Source organism: Acanthopagrus latus, chromosome 16 (assembly GCF_904848185.1).
Source record: "Acanthopagrus latus isolate v.2019 chromosome 16, fAcaLat1.1, whole genome shotgun sequence".
Lineage (NCBI taxonomy): Eukaryota > Metazoa > Chordata > Actinopteri > Spariformes > Sparidae > Acanthopagrus > Acanthopagrus latus.
Genome location: NC_051054.1, coordinates 13,874,445 through 13,895,281, shown reverse-complemented (window position 1 = coordinate 13,895,281; position 20,837 = coordinate 13,874,445). Strand labels below are relative to the sequence as shown.

Below are 20,837 nucleotides of genomic sequence, written 5' to 3'. Positions count from 1 at the left end.
TTCATGTGATTTTCAAGCGGTGAAAGTTACGCCACATCTCATCTCCGGCAAAACAGACTAATTATTTTCCCATACTCTTTTTTTTTTCCTTCATATTTGAAAGGAATTATGGTTTTACCAAACATGTTTTTTGTTCAGTGCGTGAATTATGAGTTGTAAGACTCCTAATCCATATTAATCAAAGCTGAGCTGTTGTTTTCTCTCGCACACAGGCATAAACACACAGGCATGCGCGCACCGTACACGAAAGGTCATCCAAAACAGCCTCCCGTGGTAAACATTTTAATCCCAATTAATCGCTAATTCAGCTCATCACTCCATCCGTTCGTTTTTTTGTTTTTTTTTAACGGTCCGGTATAGATTTGCCAGGGTGACAGAGAGCCCCCCTGTGTGCTTCCTGAGCCTCGAGCATGATGAAAAAAAGGGAATGGCAGGAATGGAGGGTTTTTTTTTTTGTTTTTTTTTTTCTGGTCAAGTGTGCACTTTCAAAAGGGGGTGCTAGTTATCTTCATTTGGCTCCTCTGCCTGCACTACACTGAATGGGTTACAAGCCTTGTTAGAACTGAATTACAGAGAGGAGAGCACGACAATACACTATGCATATGATTCAAAGCTAATCCTTTTAAGATGATGATTTTGTACTGTTATTTAAAAAAAAAAAAAAGAAAATTAAACAAATAATCCCCAATCTTTCCAAGAGACAATTTTACTGAGGATGATTTTGAAACATCTGAGCCCTGGAGCCGAATTCCTACCAGTGTATTTTAAAACGCCTGTCTTTGTTGAGCTTTTCAGACGAAAGAAGAGAAAAAATAAAAGCCACGTCAAAGTGTGTGTGTTTGTTGACGGAGGCAGAAAGAGCAAAAGAGGGCTGTGGGTGCCAGAGAGAAAGAGGCAGAGAGCATCTGCGAGCGAGAGAAGAAGAGAGGAAACGGAGTGAGAGCTCGAAAAAAAAAAAAAAAAAAAAGTGCGAGGAGGGGGTTTCGTGGTAGCAGAGTGTGTTTGGAGATCGGCCCGGGCCAAGAATGTGTCCGTGACTGCTGCTCTGTGTATCTGCCTTGCCCGGGTGACACCAGTGACACAGACATTTCCCAGCAGCCTCCTCGTAGTCCTGAGCCGCTGCTGCTCTTCCGGGGGCCAATCTACACACACACACACACACACACACACACACACACACACACACACACACACACCACCATCATACACTATCTCCCTGTCTTTCCCCTCTCTAGGCCCAGGCATCAGGCTCTGTGTTAGCCTAAGCAGACCGGCGCTGTCAGAACCATATGACCCCGGCATGGCTTCTCAAACCGCGCCGCTGCACTGCAGTCGTACTCCGCTGGCCAAGACCGCTCACATTCACAGTATGTTTTCCCGCACAGCGGTTTTCCTCCGCTAGGGATTGTTATCCATCCGCCAGCTTGTAGGGGTTTCTATATGCTTGACCTCACGCCACTGGGATGTCAAGTCAGCTGCATGTGGATGAATTAATCTGAAAAACGTACGCATCCAAGTTGAGGGATGCGCGTTCGCCAAAACATCAATCAATCAACGCGACGATCAAGATAATGCAAGTTTTTATGGTCTATGAGTGATTCCAGCGGACAGATGAATAGACAGACAGGCGGACGGGCAGGCTCAAGACACTTAAAATCTTCCAGCAAGGATCTGGAGACAGTTCACATCCTCCTCCAGCAGCCCAGCTGTCTATCTGCCATGTTTTCTTTATCAGTCCCCTCGTCATCCGGCAGCCCTGCACATGACCAAATTAGTCCCAGTATCAGCCGTTATCTGGCCGCGGATGGCCTGCCTGCCTGACCAGATTCGTTCTCTTCCCCAGCCCCTCTGCTACCCTGGCTGCTCCGGACTGAAGAAACCCAGGCTACGGATCCTAGGTTTGAGCCTCAACAGACTCCGCAGAGCTCCGGCACAAGGAAAAAGGCCTCGCTTCCTTTTAAGGCGGCTGGCCTTTCTTTGGTTTATAAATATATGAGATATAAATTATATATTTATATACCGAGCGAGGGTCAGTCGGTTCCCTGAGGTAAAATGAAAAGCGCTGGGAAGGTGGAGGAAAAAATAATAAATGAGATTGTTGGGGTATAGACCTGGGGATATTTGCTTACTTTAGGTTTTGCCGGCAGCAGATGTACACCGACCTTGTAACTTTGAATTTGTGGAATGGCTGTGCTCAGTGGACGCCCTGGCAGAGTGCTCGCTCCTGCATAAGCAGAGCTGAGGGAAGATTAGAATTTGCACTTGGCTGGCATTACTACATGAGTCACTCATGCCCTGCATGTGACGTCTTAAGTAAGTTTCAAGTAGCAAAGTCTCAAAGTAGAAGATTAGCCACTGGCATATGCATTCATCTTAATTCATGTAGTATTTTTTCGTCTTGGAACTTCGAGCTTTGCAGTCCCATGACCTTAGGTGCACTGGAGATTAGTTTCAATTTCAAAACCACTTTCTGAAAAACTTCTCATGTTTAATTAGAGGAGCTAGTACTTTCTGGGAAAAAAAGCAGAGATAAAAGAGTGTATGAAAAATTGATATAAAGCATCGCCGCTGCCTGCTTCTTTTTATGTGATATTCATGGTTAAAAAAAAAAAAAATGTATCTTAACTGCAGTTCAAAGAACACATAAACAGAAACACACAGCATACATGCCTAGTTCCAAACACGTGCGAATGCATACATACACACTGATGCGCAAGACGCTACAGAGGCCCAATAGAGATGGGGAGAGTGTATGTCAGGGGGACAGGAGGGATGCAAAGAGGTGCCAAAGACCACAGCACACTGCCTGTGCCAAGCAGAACTGAGCACCCGCTGCCATCCAAACATAAATAAAGTGCTTTTGGCTCCCTGCAGCCACCAGTGTGTGCCGTGCATCCGCCAAGCATGTTTTTTTTTTTTTTTTTTTTCTAACAAAGTTAAAAACAGGACAAATTTGATGCAATCACTTGCTGGAAATAAATATGTGCCACGTCTTGGACAGATAGGGTGTGAATCAGATGGTCGGTCAGTTATTAAGTTTCGTAACTTCAGGATAGATTTCCTCTTCAGACTTTCAGAAGCCTTGGAGGGAAAAAACACTCAAATTGGGCACACCACACAAGTCTCTCCTTATTTACTTCTTGCAGCTACACAGGGTGCCAACAGGAGTTGCACATATTGAACCATATGAGCAACATACTGATCCTCGTCACTGGGGAAATGAGGCTTAGATGTTAATGCATCGAGCTAAAATCGCGCCGCTCTTTACATTCTCATCCTTAAGTAGCTAAGAGTGACGCTGAATTTCAAGAGATACCAATCGCTTATTCTGCTTTGTTTTTGTCTTGTTTGTCCGTGCATCAGATGCTGTGTTTGCAAGGATGTGTGGGCGGGTGTGTGATGTGTGTGCGTGGGTGTGGGTGTGTGCGTGTGTGTGTTTGTGTACTGGTGTTCCTGTTCCAAATAGCCCCAGGCTCTATTCCCACTCTTCACCCTTGTATCAGTGCTGACTGATTAAGGCCCTGATCTCCACTGCTTCTTGAACAACGCTCACACAGCTGATGATGCCCTGGCCCATGACTCCTGGGTGGGCAAAAAGGCATATTGCCATATCAACACAGCACTATCTCTGCCAAGGAGATGACCCGCTGCTCACATGATCGGCCAGATAGTCCGCGTCTCTGTTTTGTCTCGCTCTCGCTGCCCCCCCCCCCCCTCTCTCTCACTCTCCCTCTTTCTTCCCATCACTGTCTCTGCCCCATCGTGTCCTCACCTCCATCCATGCTGCCTCTGTTTGGTCTCTGATAGCTCTCTGCATGTAGAGTAGGCTATAAAGCCCCATAAGCCCCTGCTCTACTCCACACCCTGTTTGGTTGCTATTGACTTTAATACCACGAGATCAAAGTTGTGCACAGAGTGTAAATCCGGGAGCGGGGGGAATAAGCTGGAGGAATCCGTGATGGCAACAGTCCCCACTGCTAACACTCAGATGCCACATAGCAGTAACACTTACAAGACATTTGCAGGCCAGTGCTGCTTTGCAGAATGAGGCAAAGGGGAGCGTGTTATATGAGGCGCACATTTGCACGCGTTAAAATATAAAATTGATTCTAAAATTTACAGTTTAACTCACATTTGGTGCCAAACCCCCTGTGCAATTGTTCCCACTATGGACCACCAGGTTCCTCGGAGTGGACATCAGGTTACACAGACTGCTTAAGTGAAATCCATCTCCTCCATCGCAGCCCGTGGAAGCTGACTGGCCAACTGTCTGGCTAGCTGGCTGGCTAAGTGAAACCCTGGCCGGCCTGTAATCGCTCTGATGTGGGGATTTCTTCCGGCACTGGCCACTCAGCTCCATTCCGGAGCAGTGACTCCAACAGGAAGTAACACATTAACAGAACAATCAGTTTCCTTGTCAGGGAGCTTTACACCACCAGGGCCTGCCATTAACACCACGGGGGGATCTGGTCAGCTGATAAGACCTGAGATCGGAGGAGCCACAGTTGGCCTCGCAAGGCTACATGTAGGCTCGAACGGGGCGGCTGCTCTCACTTGATCGAATATGCCAAAAGGAGTCGGTATCTTGAGTGAAAAGGTTGCTGTCCGGTGGCCAACTCTTAAACGTGATATGTTGGCGTGTCTATGAGAGCTCTATAAAGGAGAGCTTTCGCAAATAGTCCCTGCTCGAAACCACACACTACTTAAGTGGCTTAGCATGTTTCAAATCTCTGCATGTTGGTTTTAAATAACAAACCTGGCAATATTGTATGTTCTCTTTGAGCAAAAAAAAAAATCCAAACAACACACCAAGACAAACAATGAATTAACTATTGTCTTTAATAGCTTACTTCTCAGTGTCATAGATCTTTATTATCAACAAACTGTTTCATTGGGGACTCCAGTTTCTTTAAATTCAATCCACCGTACACCTTTCTCCTGCCACAAACACTCACCAGTCCATCAAATGATCCTCTGAAATGCACAATTTTCTCCCATTTTAGTGAGAATTGGATTTTGTCTTTTTTGAAATAAAGAATACAGCACATCTTCAATTATTTACATTTCATGAAGTATGAATGGGTTTGAGGCTGAGAGCCATGGGGTGGCTAGGGATATTGCTATTTTGATCGTATCAAAAAATATGTGGCAGGGTATCGCCAGCCCCTATACTTTACATTCGACGGGGCACTTTCTCAGGTCCTCAGCAAAACACCCACCAAGCGTGAAGTCGATTGGAAAACAGACAGACAGACAGAGATTCCCTCCTTGATAGTAAAATGGATGGCGGTAAGGTAAAATCTACAAATGCAAACCACTGGACCTGCTAATTTTATTTTCTCTCTCATCCTCAATCCTGCACAATAACATCAGCCAGAGACAAAGGTAAAGCAGACAGTTAGTCAGCTCTTCAGACATGAGTTATCAAGTCAAAGCTGGGAAAAGTTAAAAGAAACACACGTTCACCAGTTCTGTCCTCGGCTTGCTAAAAACTCCCCATGATGATGTCATGCATTGAGGAACTCCTGCATCGTGTTTAAACGTTACAAATTCTTTGTGGCAAGCTGTTATGGCTTACACCGGGTCCCAGCGATAGAGAAACAAACCAAACTCCAGAGACTAATAACAGCGAGATGTAAATCTCCCCAAGTCGCCAACCAAGAGATACACATCAAGGCTGATTCAGTGTTTGGCATTGGCACTGCAGAGATAATACTGTTATGTTCTCGTCAGATAACATTCATTTTGACATTCGTAAGACTCCCAGAGCTCCTTAAAAATTCTTATCTAATGGGCTATTTGCTTTTTCGAATATTTATCACTCAGGCAGTTAATTAGAATATTCAGTTTGGTATCAGCTGTGAGGGAACTGTATATTCTGTGTGATGACGCACCTTTTTGTACCAAATAGAAGGACGCGAGATAAAGAGAGGGAAAATAAAAAAAAAAGAAAATCGTGTCTCGCTCCCTTCGCACCCCTCCCCCCTCTCTCCAGACTCTCTCCAACCCTTGGAGGGGAGGAGAACACAGCCGTATGTGTGGCAGGTGGACTTCCTGTCTTTGTAATTAGAACCAAATTAGGTTAAACTGCAGTTCTTCCCCCAGCCCACAGTCCACAGAGAGCCTCTGACCCTGCACCTCCAGGCACACGGAATTAGCCTGGCCACACACTGGGAGCCTAATGGACAACCGTGTGCGCCACGGCTGCCTCTTGCGAGCTTGATAACACCCTGCACCTGCACATATCGCACATCCTGCGCTCTCTCATCATTAAACATTGCATTATATAGCTCCTGAGTGTTTACACAGTAGGGGCTGCTGCTGCCGTTGTGGTTGTGCAGGTGGGGCTGGGCTGTGAATAAAGCTGGGGCCCTATTGGTCCGAGATGGAGTCTTTATTTTGGGTGTGAGCAGCGCTCTAATTGAAGACTGATGGATTTACATTAATTTCCTCCTCACACCTGCCTCCTTTATCTGCTCTCAGATAGCACAGGAGCGATGGGTCTGCTGGCAGGATCGCCAGCCTCGCTATTATGAATAATGGGCAGACCCGAGCGCATGCCTCCCTCGTCAACGTACACACCACACAGAGCACCATTATGCAGTGCGGTTGGTAGCGCAGCAGCAAATGTACCTGAGAAACTGTGAAATCCAGCGTGTTTGGCCTGCCAATAAAAAATATAAAAAAAAGAAAAAGAACAAAACAGGGAAGAGGACAGGTGCAGCTCCTCTCCTGCTGTTTGTCTGTGGACGTTCTGTACAGCTCCAACTGGTCAACAAAAACTGAGCATCTCTTTCGAGTGACAACACCGGAAACAATGGAAACTGAAATAAGTTTATGTATATTTGGCAGTTATCCAGCGCAAATGTGTGACAATGAACCATACATCACCCTTTCAACACTGGTGGTTTAAAGTTTCAATGTTCAGCTGAGGGGAACATGAAACCCGTCCCTCATCTGTCTGTTTGGTGTTGGGGGGGGGTATCTGACCTAACATGGAGTCTGAAGGCTGGTAGGCCAAGGGCTAATGGTGAAGAGCCCTGAGCTGTCAGATGTGACTGACAGAGCTAAATGCTCCACAGAGGAGAAGGAGGAGGAGGAGGAGGAGGAGCAGGAGCAGGGGAGGACAAAGCAAACAGCTCTGTATGGGGAGTCAGGGTAGGGAGGGTGGGAAAGACAGGGAGGAGGAGGAGGTGGTAGAGCTGGGATGGAGGCGGTAGGAAAAAGAAATGATGGAAAAAGAGGAGTATAATGTCTCCTCCAATGGTTCGGGGCAGACCCCACCAGCTGGAGAATAATTGCTGAGTTGGGGAAGGGAGAGGAGAACAGGCTCACATGATTGACTTGTCATTGATCATAATCTTAATTGCATGCATCCAAATCCCCTGGGTGTGATTTGTCCACTTGGCACGTGTGTGTGTGTGTGTGTGTGTGTGTGTGTGTGTGTGTGTGTGTGTGTGTGTGTGTGTGTGTGTGAGTGTGAGCGTGAGTGTGAGTATGTGAGTGTATGCATGCATGTTTATGCACGCTACATATGGGCACTTGCACTTGTATGTAAAGTCAGCACACGGCTTTAAATACAGGACATCTTCAGACAAAAAGCAGAAGAGTTTGTGTTTGTGTAGTCTCACTGTGGCACAGATGGCTCATTTTTTAATGATACGAACTATAGATATAATTACATAACGACATAATGATAAAGTACAAATATAAATAAATATGCGTTTGACAGTTCTGTGCTTCTTGACTGATCCATCATGGAAAAAAAAATAATAACCCATGAATTTCCAAAAATTATGTTAAAAAAAAAACATTTTTGGAAGAGAAATTTTGGCAAGTTATGAAATCATTTTCATGAGAAGATCATTAGCAATCTATAACGCTATTACCAGCAGCTGGTTAGCTTAGCTAAAGACAAAGACTCTTTGGGAGCAGGAGAAAAAAAGCTAGCTAGATATAATAGAGCCTAGAGGTATTGGTAGACAGAACCAAGCTAGCTGTTTCGCCCCCTTTCTGGTCTGTATGCTAGGCTAAGCTAACTGGCTGCTGCATACTGACAGTACAAAGATGACAGCACTATTAATTTCCTCTTTTAACCCTTGCCCAGAAAGCAGTTAAGCAAATTTACTCAAATAACAAGATCAGAAAATTATTGTGACTTAAACGAATATTAAATTCCAGAGCTGTGGTGGTAAAGTGAAATGTGCCTTTAAATTCTAACAAGACTGCAGATACACAGAGATTTCTCTGACTCTATGTGTAAACACAGCTATGACATTTGTAATTTGTTAAAGTCCAATTTTTCCTTCGGCCATGGAGCGCAAACACAGAAATATTTAGCTGTATTGTAACATAACCTTTTCAAATAGTATGTAATATATGGACATATAATTGGAGGCATTCTTTGCCAATGTATTTGGGGAAGTCCGATTCAGAGTAATAACTCGCAGATGTTGCAAACACACACACAAAACACAAACCTTTGGTTAGACGCAGCCATTATTTCAGACTGGCAGGGTAAAGAAAATAGAGGCAGCAGAGCGTCAGTGGAAATGTCAGGCAGTTCTTACATTTTGATGAGTAAGTGAACCCACTGACTCATCCCTCTTTCCAAATACAGTATATAATACGGTATGTTTCTTATTAGTAACTCGACAGAAAACGATCAGAAAAATGATCTCACCCCGCGCGCACACAGGCGTACACAAAGGCATCAGCTTTCTCCCCCATGTGTTTTCCGCTTTTTATGGTGGGATTGATGTGTCGTTAAATAGCGATCCGACAGTGAGAAACTGACCTTTCTTTAATGCCTTCTTTTAGCATTTGCACAAATGGGATTCTCATGTACAGGCCCTGGTGAGCATTAACACAAAAGGCCAACAACTGGAACAGTACTGTCAATGCCAATGGAATAACTGCGTGACTAGCAGGAAAATATACACACCACTTTGTTCTATTGTACAAGCTGGTGAGAAATCACTTCCAGAAAACTGGCGGCATAGGTAGAACCTTGACATGTGGGCCTATTTGAAGGGCTGTATATTCATATTCTATAAACTAATTCCCATCTCATTCTAAGAACACAGGCAAAACGTCGTCTCTTAGAGCACGTGCCACGTAAAAGACGTCGACGTGTGTGTATTTGCAAGCATGGATGTGCGGCCACGTGCAGCGCTCGTTCTTTGTGGGCGATGTTTCTGTGTGTAGGTAACCTCGGGTAGCTCAGCTGTGGGACAGCAGGAGGCTCCACAAACCACTGGCCGGTCATGTGACCTTTGACACTGAACAACCATGTGTTGTGTAAAGGCAAACAGTGAGCAGATGATGCTTGAGCCAGTATAAAAGTGTCCCCTGGAGTAGTTTTGCCCGCTCTTTAAAAGGTTATTTCACACTAAATGTATAAAACTCCCTTTGATTATTTTTAAAGAAAACATTTTCTACGTAAACGTTTTTTCAAAAGTTCTTTCTTCAATACTGTAACCATCTTCAACATACCTGGTTTCACCTACACGCTAGACACATTAAACCAGGACCCATGGGGTTCACTTAATAACCCTGACCCTTTAACCAGATAAGCAGGTAGGCAGTGCTAAGTGGAGATTTCTACAGCGCGCAGAAATGCATGTGCACATGTGTGCAGGTTACTGGGAGGAGAGGGAGCGGCAGAGAGCTAGTATATGCGTCAGCTGCCCGAGAGAAGCAGGAAACAGGACAAGGTTAATGTTCTATGACAGACAGAAGCCAGCAACTCTCTTTAATGTTGCTCCCATTAGGGCGCTCCCGGTGCTTGCATCCCACTCTAGCATCCTTTAGAAGACGCCTCTGCCAACAACTGGTGGGAGAGCAGCAGCGTGCCAGCTGCCAAACATGACATTTGCTGGCTAGGCCACTGAACCCCAGCGGGTGACATCTGCAGAGCAGCCTTTCATCCCCTCGTTGGGTACCTGTGTGGCCCCCGGCCCCTGAGAGCCAGGATGAATGCACTCACTCTTCCTCCCAGCTGGGTACCTCGTAGCCACAGGGCCACAGCACTGACACACATGCACAAAGACAGATATACAGTACAGATGCGTGCGCACACATACACACGAGAGAACACACACACACACACACACACACACACACACACACACGAGCACACACACAGAAACGTGCAAGTACATGTGTTCACACACCCACACACACAATCAAACTCATACTCGCACAAAAGCACACCACCTCTACCTCGCAAACACCTCCACACAACAAACAGCTTCCAGCGTCAACATCTGCAGCTCTGGGGGCTGCTTTTGTTTCCCCCTGACGTTTCATCATCAGGGGCTGGCAGTCAAGTTGCGATGCTATTGTTGTTATTTCAACCACAGGCCCCACTGCAACTGGCAACTAGCGGCGCTATCAAATCCTCAGCAGAGTTTGATCAAATATGCAAACGCAAGTTGGGGCCAGAGTGGGTGAACACGGAAAACAAACAAGCTGATTAAGAGACGCAAGCGTGGAGAAAGAGCAGGTACTCGAGCTGTAGGGAGCTGGAAGAAGGTAATGGAAGGAGAACAACAGTAAAAGCAGCGACGCGCCATTCGAATCAGTCGAAAATATGAGTCAGACATCTGTCTGCGATTGCTTTTTTTTATCTTAATGATGTATAAATCTGCTGATTTGCAACTCACTGATGTTTTGAGTTGGGCATAAAACGGAGCGAGTGGTGAAATAACATATTTGTGGGAACAAGTCTAAAGCATTTCCAAGCTGTGGGCTATTGAAATAAAATGCTAGCATTGTTCATCACATCCCAATCATGTGTCCCATTTCAGAACCCTAATGTCCCACTTCTCCTCTTCCCCGTCCCTGAATGTCGCGTGTGATAATACAGCTGATAGGATTCATAACTCCCAGAAGTGTTAAGCTCTACATCAACACTGGCATTGTGTTCCTGTTTCTCTTCTCTATCTCTTTAATCAGGCTTGATCTTTGACCACTTGTTGTTATGAGTGGTTCTGTGTAGGGGTTCTGCTCCCGGCTGACATCCCATTAGCCCCACATTAGGAAATTCTAATCACTGTGCCACCGGGACGCTGGGACTCACAGCTCCTATTTCACTTAACCTCCAGCAGGAGAGATCAGACTCTGCGTCTCAATGTTTGTCCCTAATTACCTCCCTACAGTGAGCTGCCACACACAATTTAATCCAATTTTCATCCCCTCTCATCTTTAACATCTCGCAAAGCAGTCACACATGCATGCTATGGTTTATATCTACAGTCCCGGTGCTGTAATCACATGTTGGATTTGCATATTCCCATCAACACGTGAGTTGACACATGCCATATTTTGTGGCTGTGCTTTGTTGTCAGGTTCACTTGCATTTTCTAAACATGATCTTTCTTTCAGATGCGGCACCGTGCTGGTTATCAAGACAGTCGCGCTCAGTTCCCGTCACCTGAAGTTTTTTGCAATAACATTCATGAGAGAGAGAGAGAGAGAGAGAGAGAGAGAGATATTAGTGGTAACCGCTGACTTACAGGACCAGTTCTCGCGGATGTGTAGAACAGATCGGGGCAGTATGGGGTAAGGATCGGGTAGTGAAACACACTCTGCTAGCTTCAAGTGAACACAGTCGGTAATGACACCGGGACCAAACACAGCCTCCGTCTCACAGCGGCCAGCTCGACAACAGGGAACAATAATACAGAGATGGTTTTCTTGTCAGGCCTGGCTCCTGGCACCAAGGTCTAATAGGAGCAATACCTCTATGGCTAGTCCAACTAGCAACAAGTAAAACTACCCCATAATGACTAAATATGTCCCTTCAAATAAATCACTTTCCCTCCAAATTACTGCTATGTGCTTTCAAATGATTAAATTGTGACTACAAACTCCAGTTATTAACAATTCAAATACTATAAATGTCATCAAAATATAAAATCGTGGCTGGTGTCAGCATGCTTTCCTGCAGGTTTTCTGATTAGCAGACGTCCAGGTTAGTGAAGTGGTAACTGTATAAAACACCTTATATGTTCTAGATACTGTTAAAGCCCTTTGATAAAAAGACAATCAGTCCAGAGTGCCTCTCGCTCGGTGGGTGCTGGGATCGACTCCAGCCACCCACAGACTTACACAGAATGAGCGTATAGAGAGCCTGAAAAACTTATGCTAATGTGACTCTGATGGCTGAGTTACGATCCTCGCCCATGAATCTCCACGCTGCTGTGCTGGGTTTGTCGTGTGTTCGCAGCGACCGCATTTGGTTGAACAAATTGGAAAATTGTGCAAACCGATTACTAATTCAAAGTTAGCGTGCGCCAATTCCTGCACAAGAGTTCTCAAAGGTTCTACCCCCTGAAGCTGGGATCTGTAGAAATCTACATCCATTTGACAGATGTGCTCTGATGATAGAGAATTATTTAACTGGAAACATGTGGCCAAAACAACATGCATAAACATGATTATGCTGACCAGTTGCAGGTGGTACTGCCTTGGGGCACTGAGCGAGGCTGCGTGGGCTGCAGCCCCGCACATACTGTCACAACTGAAGCCAAGCTTGATGCTTTATTTTGGTTTAAAATTTATGCGTGTCAACAAATTGCACAGGCAGCACAGATTAGATGTGTATTAAAACCATGTCGGTAGAAGTTGCCCAGTAGTGGTTTGGTCCTTCACATGGAGGAGAATCATGGCAGCAGCAGGGATTCGTTTGGAATCAAATTGCTGCCCTTGGTTAGAGCGTCATCACTGACAGGTACCGGATCGACACAGGGTCCAAAAAGATGCCACAGTGCCGGGCACGGCGACCGAAAGCCCAGTGATCTCCGGCAGTGCAACGAAAGCATGAGTCTCACATTACCGCTACTAGAGACGACAGAGACAGTGACAACACAACCTAAAACTGACACGTTTTCACCAAAGCTTAATGTCTCCTCCGAAACTAGATTGTGAGCAAGTGCGTGTGTGTTCAATTGTTCGCCTCCCTGCCAGCCTGATTATGAGCAGGCGTGCTTGTGTGCATATGCTTCCATATTTGCATGTTTACATCGTGGTGTGTGTGTGTGTGTGTGTGTGTGTGTGTGTGTGTGTGTGTGTGTGTGTGGTTTGAAACCTGTGATGGCGTCCCTACGTGTTATCCTGTGGAACACAGACTCAGTCCTCATTATCATTTCTCCCTGGGCCTGTTCTGGTGTTCAGAGCCCCACCAGAGGGGCCTTTGGCTCGGTGGGAGAGGTGTTGGAGGCGGCCTGGCCCCGCTGCGCTCCTTCCTTCCCCCTCCGCAGGGTGCCAGGCACAGCGTGTACCAGTGGCAAGCCAAGCCTGACGATGAGGCTGCCTGCACAGCCAACGCCGTGTTTGAACAGGGCAGGGGGTTGCCACGTCATGCCGAACACACACACACACGCAGGAAGGGCCTCCTAGCGCACACACGCATGCACATCTCCATAAGGCCGGCTCCTGGTGGGTTCGACACATGTTTGGAAGATGCTGCAGAGGTGAATGTGCGGAGCCTAATTTAGAGCATCTCTTGCGGTTTGTGAGAAAAGTCACAGATGGAGACTTGAGAATCCGTGGTTCCAAGAATTGCCCGGGACTGACGATACTGACTGCGCTTGTGTTGTATTGTTATCGAGTTGTAGTGGATGCGGAAAAAGAAACAAAAACGTAGGATGTTAATTTGAGGGATTGCATCTTTGAGAAAAGTTTGAAATAAAAACTGACTGCAGTTCAGTGTTTGATTATCTGGCCCTGTCATCCTTGATGCAGTGATTCAGTCTCCTCCTCCCCCTGACTTCACCATTTCAGCATATTGCGTGTTCCACATTAAGTTTTGATTCGGTCATATGTTCAGCTCTCAGGTGTGCCTCCGAACCATGAAATATTAAACCTGTGAATTCAAGGAGATGTCACATTCTGTGTTTCATTCATTATGCACACCTACACCACATTGTTGACTCTTTGAATTCTAATAGGTGCGCACAGGAAGAAGCAGTGCCATCTTCGTGTTGGCTTTACAACTTCTTCCCCAGCATCTGTTTTGTTTTGTGAAGTCTCAACTTCTTCGCAGCTTCCTCTCAGACGTCTTCTGGACGGAAAAAAAAAGAAAAATCTGGCGAATGTTAAAATGTTAAAAGAGCACTCGGAAGGCATCCTAAAAATGCAACTGTGTGAATACTGGCTCCGAATGTGTTAACACGTGAGCGAAGTGTGTGTGTTTATGTGTGAATGTGTTTACGCGACCTCCTCCTCCCTTTTTTTTTTTTTTTTGCTATCTCCAAGTGTCACATCTCTTCTCATAGCCATCCGTGGGAGTCAATCCCACTCAGTCCCAAATAAAGAAGGGCCGCTGGTATCAGATATCAAACGCCACGCACGCGCAGCCGCACGGGTGCTGCAAGGACACGTACGAATCGCTGCAGCCCTCACGTATCGGATTAAAACAAAAGAAAGAGAACATTGTGTCTGCTTCACTCCACCTCTGTTCTGCGAAAACATCGGCAGCCCTCCGCTCCCAAACTCTCCCCCTCGCTCTCGCGGGCAGTCAGGGGAGACGGGGAGTTCAGTAGGGGAAGAGATTGGGTTACCATGACATAAATCTCTGCGTCTCCCCCTCTCCTGTGTGTGCAGGAGGTGGGCAGCAGGGCGACGAGGCCCTTAGCACCGGTGTCTTTGGGAATGCCGGCATGTCCCCCGCCCCCCAAACCCGAGGGAGATAGAGGAGATAGGCCTGGCGCCTCCGGAGAGGCCTCTCACCCCCTCCTCTCCCTTTCTCTCTCACCCTCTCTCTGCTTATCTCAGGGAAACCACAATAGGGTTTTGTACAGTGGAGCACAGCGAGAAGGCTTCAGATGGCAGCCGAGTATGATACGCAAGGAGGACAGAGGGCTAGAGGATTCACTCCCCTCCGTTCGGCACAATGATACGGCACATCGCAACACAACACAACACACACCTCTCGTAACGAACAATGTTCACCTGGCGTATAATACATACACACTGCTTTTTACTGTTTCAACTTGAGATGTTTAAAAAGGCAATGTTTGCCACTCCTTTGGCAGACAATGGCAGTTTTCAACCTGACTATTAAATGCCTGCAAATATGTTTTTGCCCACCGTGTCTGGTTCAGGCTATGCACCTCACCGACTCCAGTGCTGCTATTATTCATGGATAAATGGCAGTTGGTATTGTTAGGACGGCACAAAGGGAACGGGATTAGCCACAGGAGGGCCGGACCAGGTACAGACTAAGCCACGGGGAATTGGACCTGGCTCAGTACAGATCCATCTTCTCATCACCGGCCGTACAAATAGCACTGTTTACTGCAGCATGGAGTAACACAACAGATCAAAGTGGGGATGGCACATAATGACGGGCTGCTGTTGACGGCGACAGGAGTGGGTTTGCATCAGTACCCGTCACGTTACCACAACAAGTTCTTGTCTGCAATGACGGTCTGTTTAACCTGCATGCCACTTGCAGAACCTCAACCTGCAGCGCCAATACGCTCAGTGCGGTTTCTACAGGACAGTAAGAACTTAACTTGTCATTTATGTTTCAGGTTTTGCGTCGCAAAGGTCAAACCTTTTCAATCTGACAAATACCGTCGGCCAATCACGCCGACCTTGCCATAAATCTCGTCCGCTGGAAGACCTCGCAACCTTGATGATTGCGGAGGCCAAAGGCTGCGCCCTTCCGTGTATTTTCTCAGGGCAGGTAAATTGGAGAGCCAGCAGCTGTAATAGGAAAAAGCCTTGGAGACACTTGAGTCTCTGTGACGAAGAGAATAGCAATTATTCTGGAAAATCAATTTTCAACCCAATCTCTCTCCCTTATCGACCAAGAGGCTCCTCGGAGGTAGAGAAGGTGACAGGAAAATTTATATCCCAGATTCTATTAGCCGATCTCTATTTGGAACGTGCATCGGAGAGAGGCCCCTTGTTTTCGTCTTTTGACTTAGCATAAACACTGGAGCGGAGCACGTTCAGCCCTGCTCTGTGTACAGAAATTGATTTTTTTTCTCTCTCTCTCTTCCTGAAAGCTCATTCATTTCCATTGATTTGAAAGCCGTACCGACTCCATTTGCCATTAGGTATTCCATTTGTTGGATGGCTTAAGAATAGAAAAGGTTAGCAAGAAAATGGACACCGATATTGCTACCATCTACTGAAATAGACTCACACTTTCAATATGCACCACTCACCGTGCTCTCCTGAGCAGTTTGTATCAAATTAAATCAATGTGGCTGCACTCTAGGTGCTGCTGTTACCTCTCTGTGTTTAATCTGTGTGTGTGTGTGTGTGTGCCAGTGTCGTAGCACTTCACCAATATTCCCACAGTCTTATCAGTGTTTATTTTCCAGCTGTGAAAAGCCTATTGCTCCCGCATTCTTTGCATGTCCTTCTCTGACCAAGATTTATCGTCGTGTTTATCCCATTAATACATCAAGCCATTATGTAAACTGGCTGCGGAGGACTGCGGTGATCATTCTGACTGGTTCTCCATCACTCCCGTTTGTTTAATAAATCCTTTTTGCGCTTTTGTCTCCGTGCATTCGTCCTCCCTGGCGTTTGCACTTTGACCAGCCACAGTGTTTCTGTCCAACTCGCTTATGTTGTTTGTGCAAGCGTGCGCATCAAAGAAGCATACATGGATAATATGTGTGTGTGTGTGTGTGTGTGTGTGTGCGTGTGTGTGTGTGTTTTGACATCGCACAGACGTAAATCACAAGTGGCAGCGCTCTGATATGGGCTAATAAAACTCCCTGATCTGGAAGTGCTAAAGGCTCCTTCAGCATACACCCTGAAATGCAGCCCACTGGCAGTCTCTCTCTTTCTCTCTCAAACACACACACACACACACACAGACACACACACCACCACCCCCAAGACTACTGTGGGGCCATTTTCATGATTAACCATAACTCCTCAAGAGAAAAATTCATTACATGTTGTCTGTTACCTTCATGCGCAAACACACACTCATGCGAACACACGCACGACCAACGTGGGAGGAAAAAAGACAAAAACGCGCACATAAACACTGTCCTCCCCTCTGCGTCTTAATATCCTGACGCAGCAATGAAAAAAAGGAAAAAAAAAACGGGGGATTGGAGGATTTACGGTGCTGATTCGGAGAAGTTGCATTTGCTTTTGGTTACCAGGGACCTCTGCAGCTCCCCCGTCCTGCTCCCTTACTCCACTTTGTCTTCGTCCTCCATCCCCTCCTAACCCCCCCCTCCCCATCCCTCAATGGAGGATAAAAGTGTCCAGCAGTGTATGTGTGTGTGTTTGGAAGGCGGGTATTTAGTAAGAGTACTGACTGTTGAAACAGATGCCGGTATGTGTGTGCCACCTATGTCAACATGGCCGGTCTCCGGACCCGATGCTGCTCGTAGATAGGACCCTGCCCACAGAGCCACAGAGTCTAGACTCCAGATGTGTCCACACACACACACACACACACACACATACACACACACACACACTAGGACTAATGCCAGTCCAAAGCAATAATTCTACCAGATGACAGCCGTTTACTTACACGCACTTAGGTATGTATAATAATCTTTTCACTCCCGGCTCTTGAAAGAGACACTTCTTCCAAAAATTGCAGATTTCTCTTGTTTATGACCAACAGAGGACATCTTCACTGTACAGTAAGTGGGAGTGGAGTGCAGAAACACCCTATCACGATGACATTTGGATGCAGTTAGGCGATGAAATACCATCGGCCACCATGCTCACTTTTCAAATAAACACGCTGAATCAATTTTCCGGCATGAATTTTACACAAAAATAACGCACGCAAGCACACGCACACATACACACACACACACACACACACACACATACACACACACAACAACAACAACGCAACAGTGCCAGGTAAAGCCCTTTTTTTCCTGTAAGAAACTTTATCTGACTGTTTGTAACTTTTCTGCATAACATTTAAAGTAGATATCAAATGTGTTGTTTCATTGTATTGTTCATTTAAATTACCCACTGCGTCTCTCAAAACTGCACCGAAATAAACAGAAACATATGCTTGCTGCATATGCTCGACACCGCTTTATTTAGACTGTTCTATAGCGACACGGCAACAAGAGTGTTTTTGTGAAAAAGACACATGGGTAAATTGCGACTGTTATACAAAACAAGACTCGGGAAGAGGAAAAGTAAAGAGTGAAAGTGTTCAGAGCACAGATGCACCCGCTCCTCTTGCTATCTCCTGTGCTTGTGGGTATACTGCCGATCCAGCTATTCTTGTTGGTTTGTTAATTGTTTGTCACCCACCAGGTGCCATCTGTCTGTAGTCCCACAGTCCCCGAGCCATGTGGGCCGGCCTGCCTGGCGCCTGCCAACGTCACTGACCTGCAGCAACCGTCCACACCTCCGTCACACACCTCCTGATCCGTCTGGGATAAATAGCTTCTCCCTCAACTTCTGTGCCGCCATCACGGCTTCCCAATCTGTCCTGTGTTCGAGGGGGGAGTGGGGTGGGAGCGGAGGGGGGGGGTGGTGGTGACAGGAGGAAGACAAGGAGGGAGGGAGAGAGACAAATGAGAGGAATGGAATGGGTAGATGGATGGATGGATAGAGTGAGAACGAACACGAGATAGAGATGGATGTCTGGAGAGATGAAAGGATGAGATATGCAGCTACAGTCTGTTGTTACAAAGTACAGAGGCTCCATCACCAAACAGCCTGCTGCAATAACTCAATGACAACTGTCGTCTGTGCCAGTATAAGTACTGTATACTGAAGATGTTAAAGCAACACTTAGATGACGATTTTAATTCCTCTGCTCTGAAAAAACAGACCTAGAATAAAAATGTTTTTAAAAAAAAAAAAAAAAAACCCCAAATGCTACATCACCGGAAGTTTGTATATTTCCAATTTTGGCGCAGCGACGTCTGCACCTCACCAATTTAAGAGGCACTCCAACAGGCAAGGGAGGTCACCTTCACCTGGGCCTGATGTTGGGGCAGCTGTGTGCTGAAAAATGAGATCAGCAGCTTGCTCACCGGGACGCACGCGGCAGTCTGGAACTACCCAGGGCCCGATGCACCAGCTAGCATACGGTGGCCCCAGTGCAATAAAGACAGAGCGAAACAGCCCCCTATTCTCTCCCAGCCTGTCTGCCTGCTCGCCATCCTGGGGCATGTTGGGTCACCTTGACGACTGGGCCCAGCGAGGGGAGCCGCAGCCCACTTCGGGGCAAAGAAGGAGGCAGTACGGGTAATGAGGCGTTGCCATGCAAGTGGAACAGCTTTTCAATAACCCCATCCGCACACACACACACACACACAAGCGCGCGCACACACACACGGTATTCTACAGTAGTTGTGTTTACAGAAGGGACAACAGCTTGTTGGAGAAACCTCTCCGGAGTCCCGGAAGAAGGAGATTCATGGGCATCATGGTGGAGGTCAGCAAGTTGCGTGGTGACGCGTTTTGTGCACAAACAGCTTCAATAAAAAATAAATAAATAAAAATAATAAATGTTAATTTTTGCATCCGAAGCTAAATATTACTGCAAGTGAGTTTTTCATTCATGAGCGACTCAAGTTTTCAGAATTAATTTCCCGCTTTTCACGTCTTGTAATCCCTCGGTGCTCCTCAGAACAAAACACTTGTAAGGGGTTAAAGGGGCTGCCGATCTATCCAAGACCAAAGCCCAACGGACGTCGGTGTTTAGTGGAGCCAACACGACGAGCTGAAAAAACAGTGTAAATCAGCCATCCATGAAACATTCATTTAAAAGAAAAAAAGAGACGAAAAAAAAAACCCAAAACAAAACAAAAAAAACTGCCAGATTTTCCTCTCCAAGTACGCCTAGTTATAATGATCGAGATGAGGTTTAATCATTCCGCGTCTCGGCCTCATAAAGAGAGGGAAGGTACAGTTTCCTGCGTGTTGACTCAACGTTAAACATCCACTAACAGCCTTCGAAACTGTGCGGCATCCCGTGAAGCCACTGGAATCCTGGGGCCGGTTGAACAAGACCCAGTTGGGAATTCCTGCCCACCTCTACTCACACAGACACACAGTCGGAAAGAAACACGCACTTATAAATTGCAAACACACACACACACACACACACACACACATGTGCCAATCATTAGCAGATGCAACCAAGTACAAGAGGTTTGTGAGGTAGGACGTTCAGTAGCAGGAGCGAGAAGAGAGAGAATAAGACAAAGATGAGCCTTAAACTGGTTCATGAAAAAGATCAGCGTCTAGAAAAATATCCCCCCTAAGTGAAAAATGAAAAACTGAAGGTTGCTGACCACATGGAGACGCGAATGCTCGAGTTTGTTTTTCATTAGCGTGGCTTGTTTGAAAGGAATAAACCTCCACACACAAGAGTTCTGCCAGGAATCCATGTCTTCTGGTAACATAATCCAAAGTGGCTGCAGCGCACAGGCTTCGTTCCAACTCCGAAACACTGCCTACGGGTCATCGAATGTGTTTTTATTTATCCGAAAGGGTTATTCAGTCGGTAAGTTTACAATGCTTATCGTGCCGAGTGCATTAAACATGAAACGAGTTGTGAACTTTAGTGTCTTATCTCCCTGTAGAAAGCCCTGAAAAAGGTTCCACTTCGTTATTCAACCATTCCCTCCGCTTGCAATTGGAAACAGCCCTTTACAAATAGAAATTGCTCAAAATCTTGGAAACCACACTGGAATTCCGCAAAAGCATGCACCATATCGGTATTAAGCTATAAAGCCATAGTGTAGAGAAATGGACCCCAGAGATTTTTTTCTTCTCCTTATATGATGTATGGCTCTCGTACTCCTGCTCGTTTCTTTATTATGGATTTTTTTTTCCTTCTTCGCGTCTGTCTTCTG

The 20,837-nt window shown here is 46.2% G+C and overlaps 1 long non-coding RNA gene across 3 annotated transcripts in view; it reads right to left on the bottom strand.

Annotated features, from left to right (window-relative positions):
• The window catches only part of LOC119034294, a 164,002-nt gene that overhangs the window by 38,919 nt on the left and 104,246 nt on the right, over positions 1-20,837 (bottom strand). For 2 of the 3 annotated variants that reach the window (XR_005079525.1, XR_005079526.1), the window contains one exon: positions 18,277-18,457. This is a non-coding gene — a long non-coding RNA (uncharacterized LOC119034294). The remainder of the gene's footprint in view (positions 1-18,276; positions 18,458-20,837) is intronic. The other variant, XR_005079524.1, reaches the window with a different exon arrangement.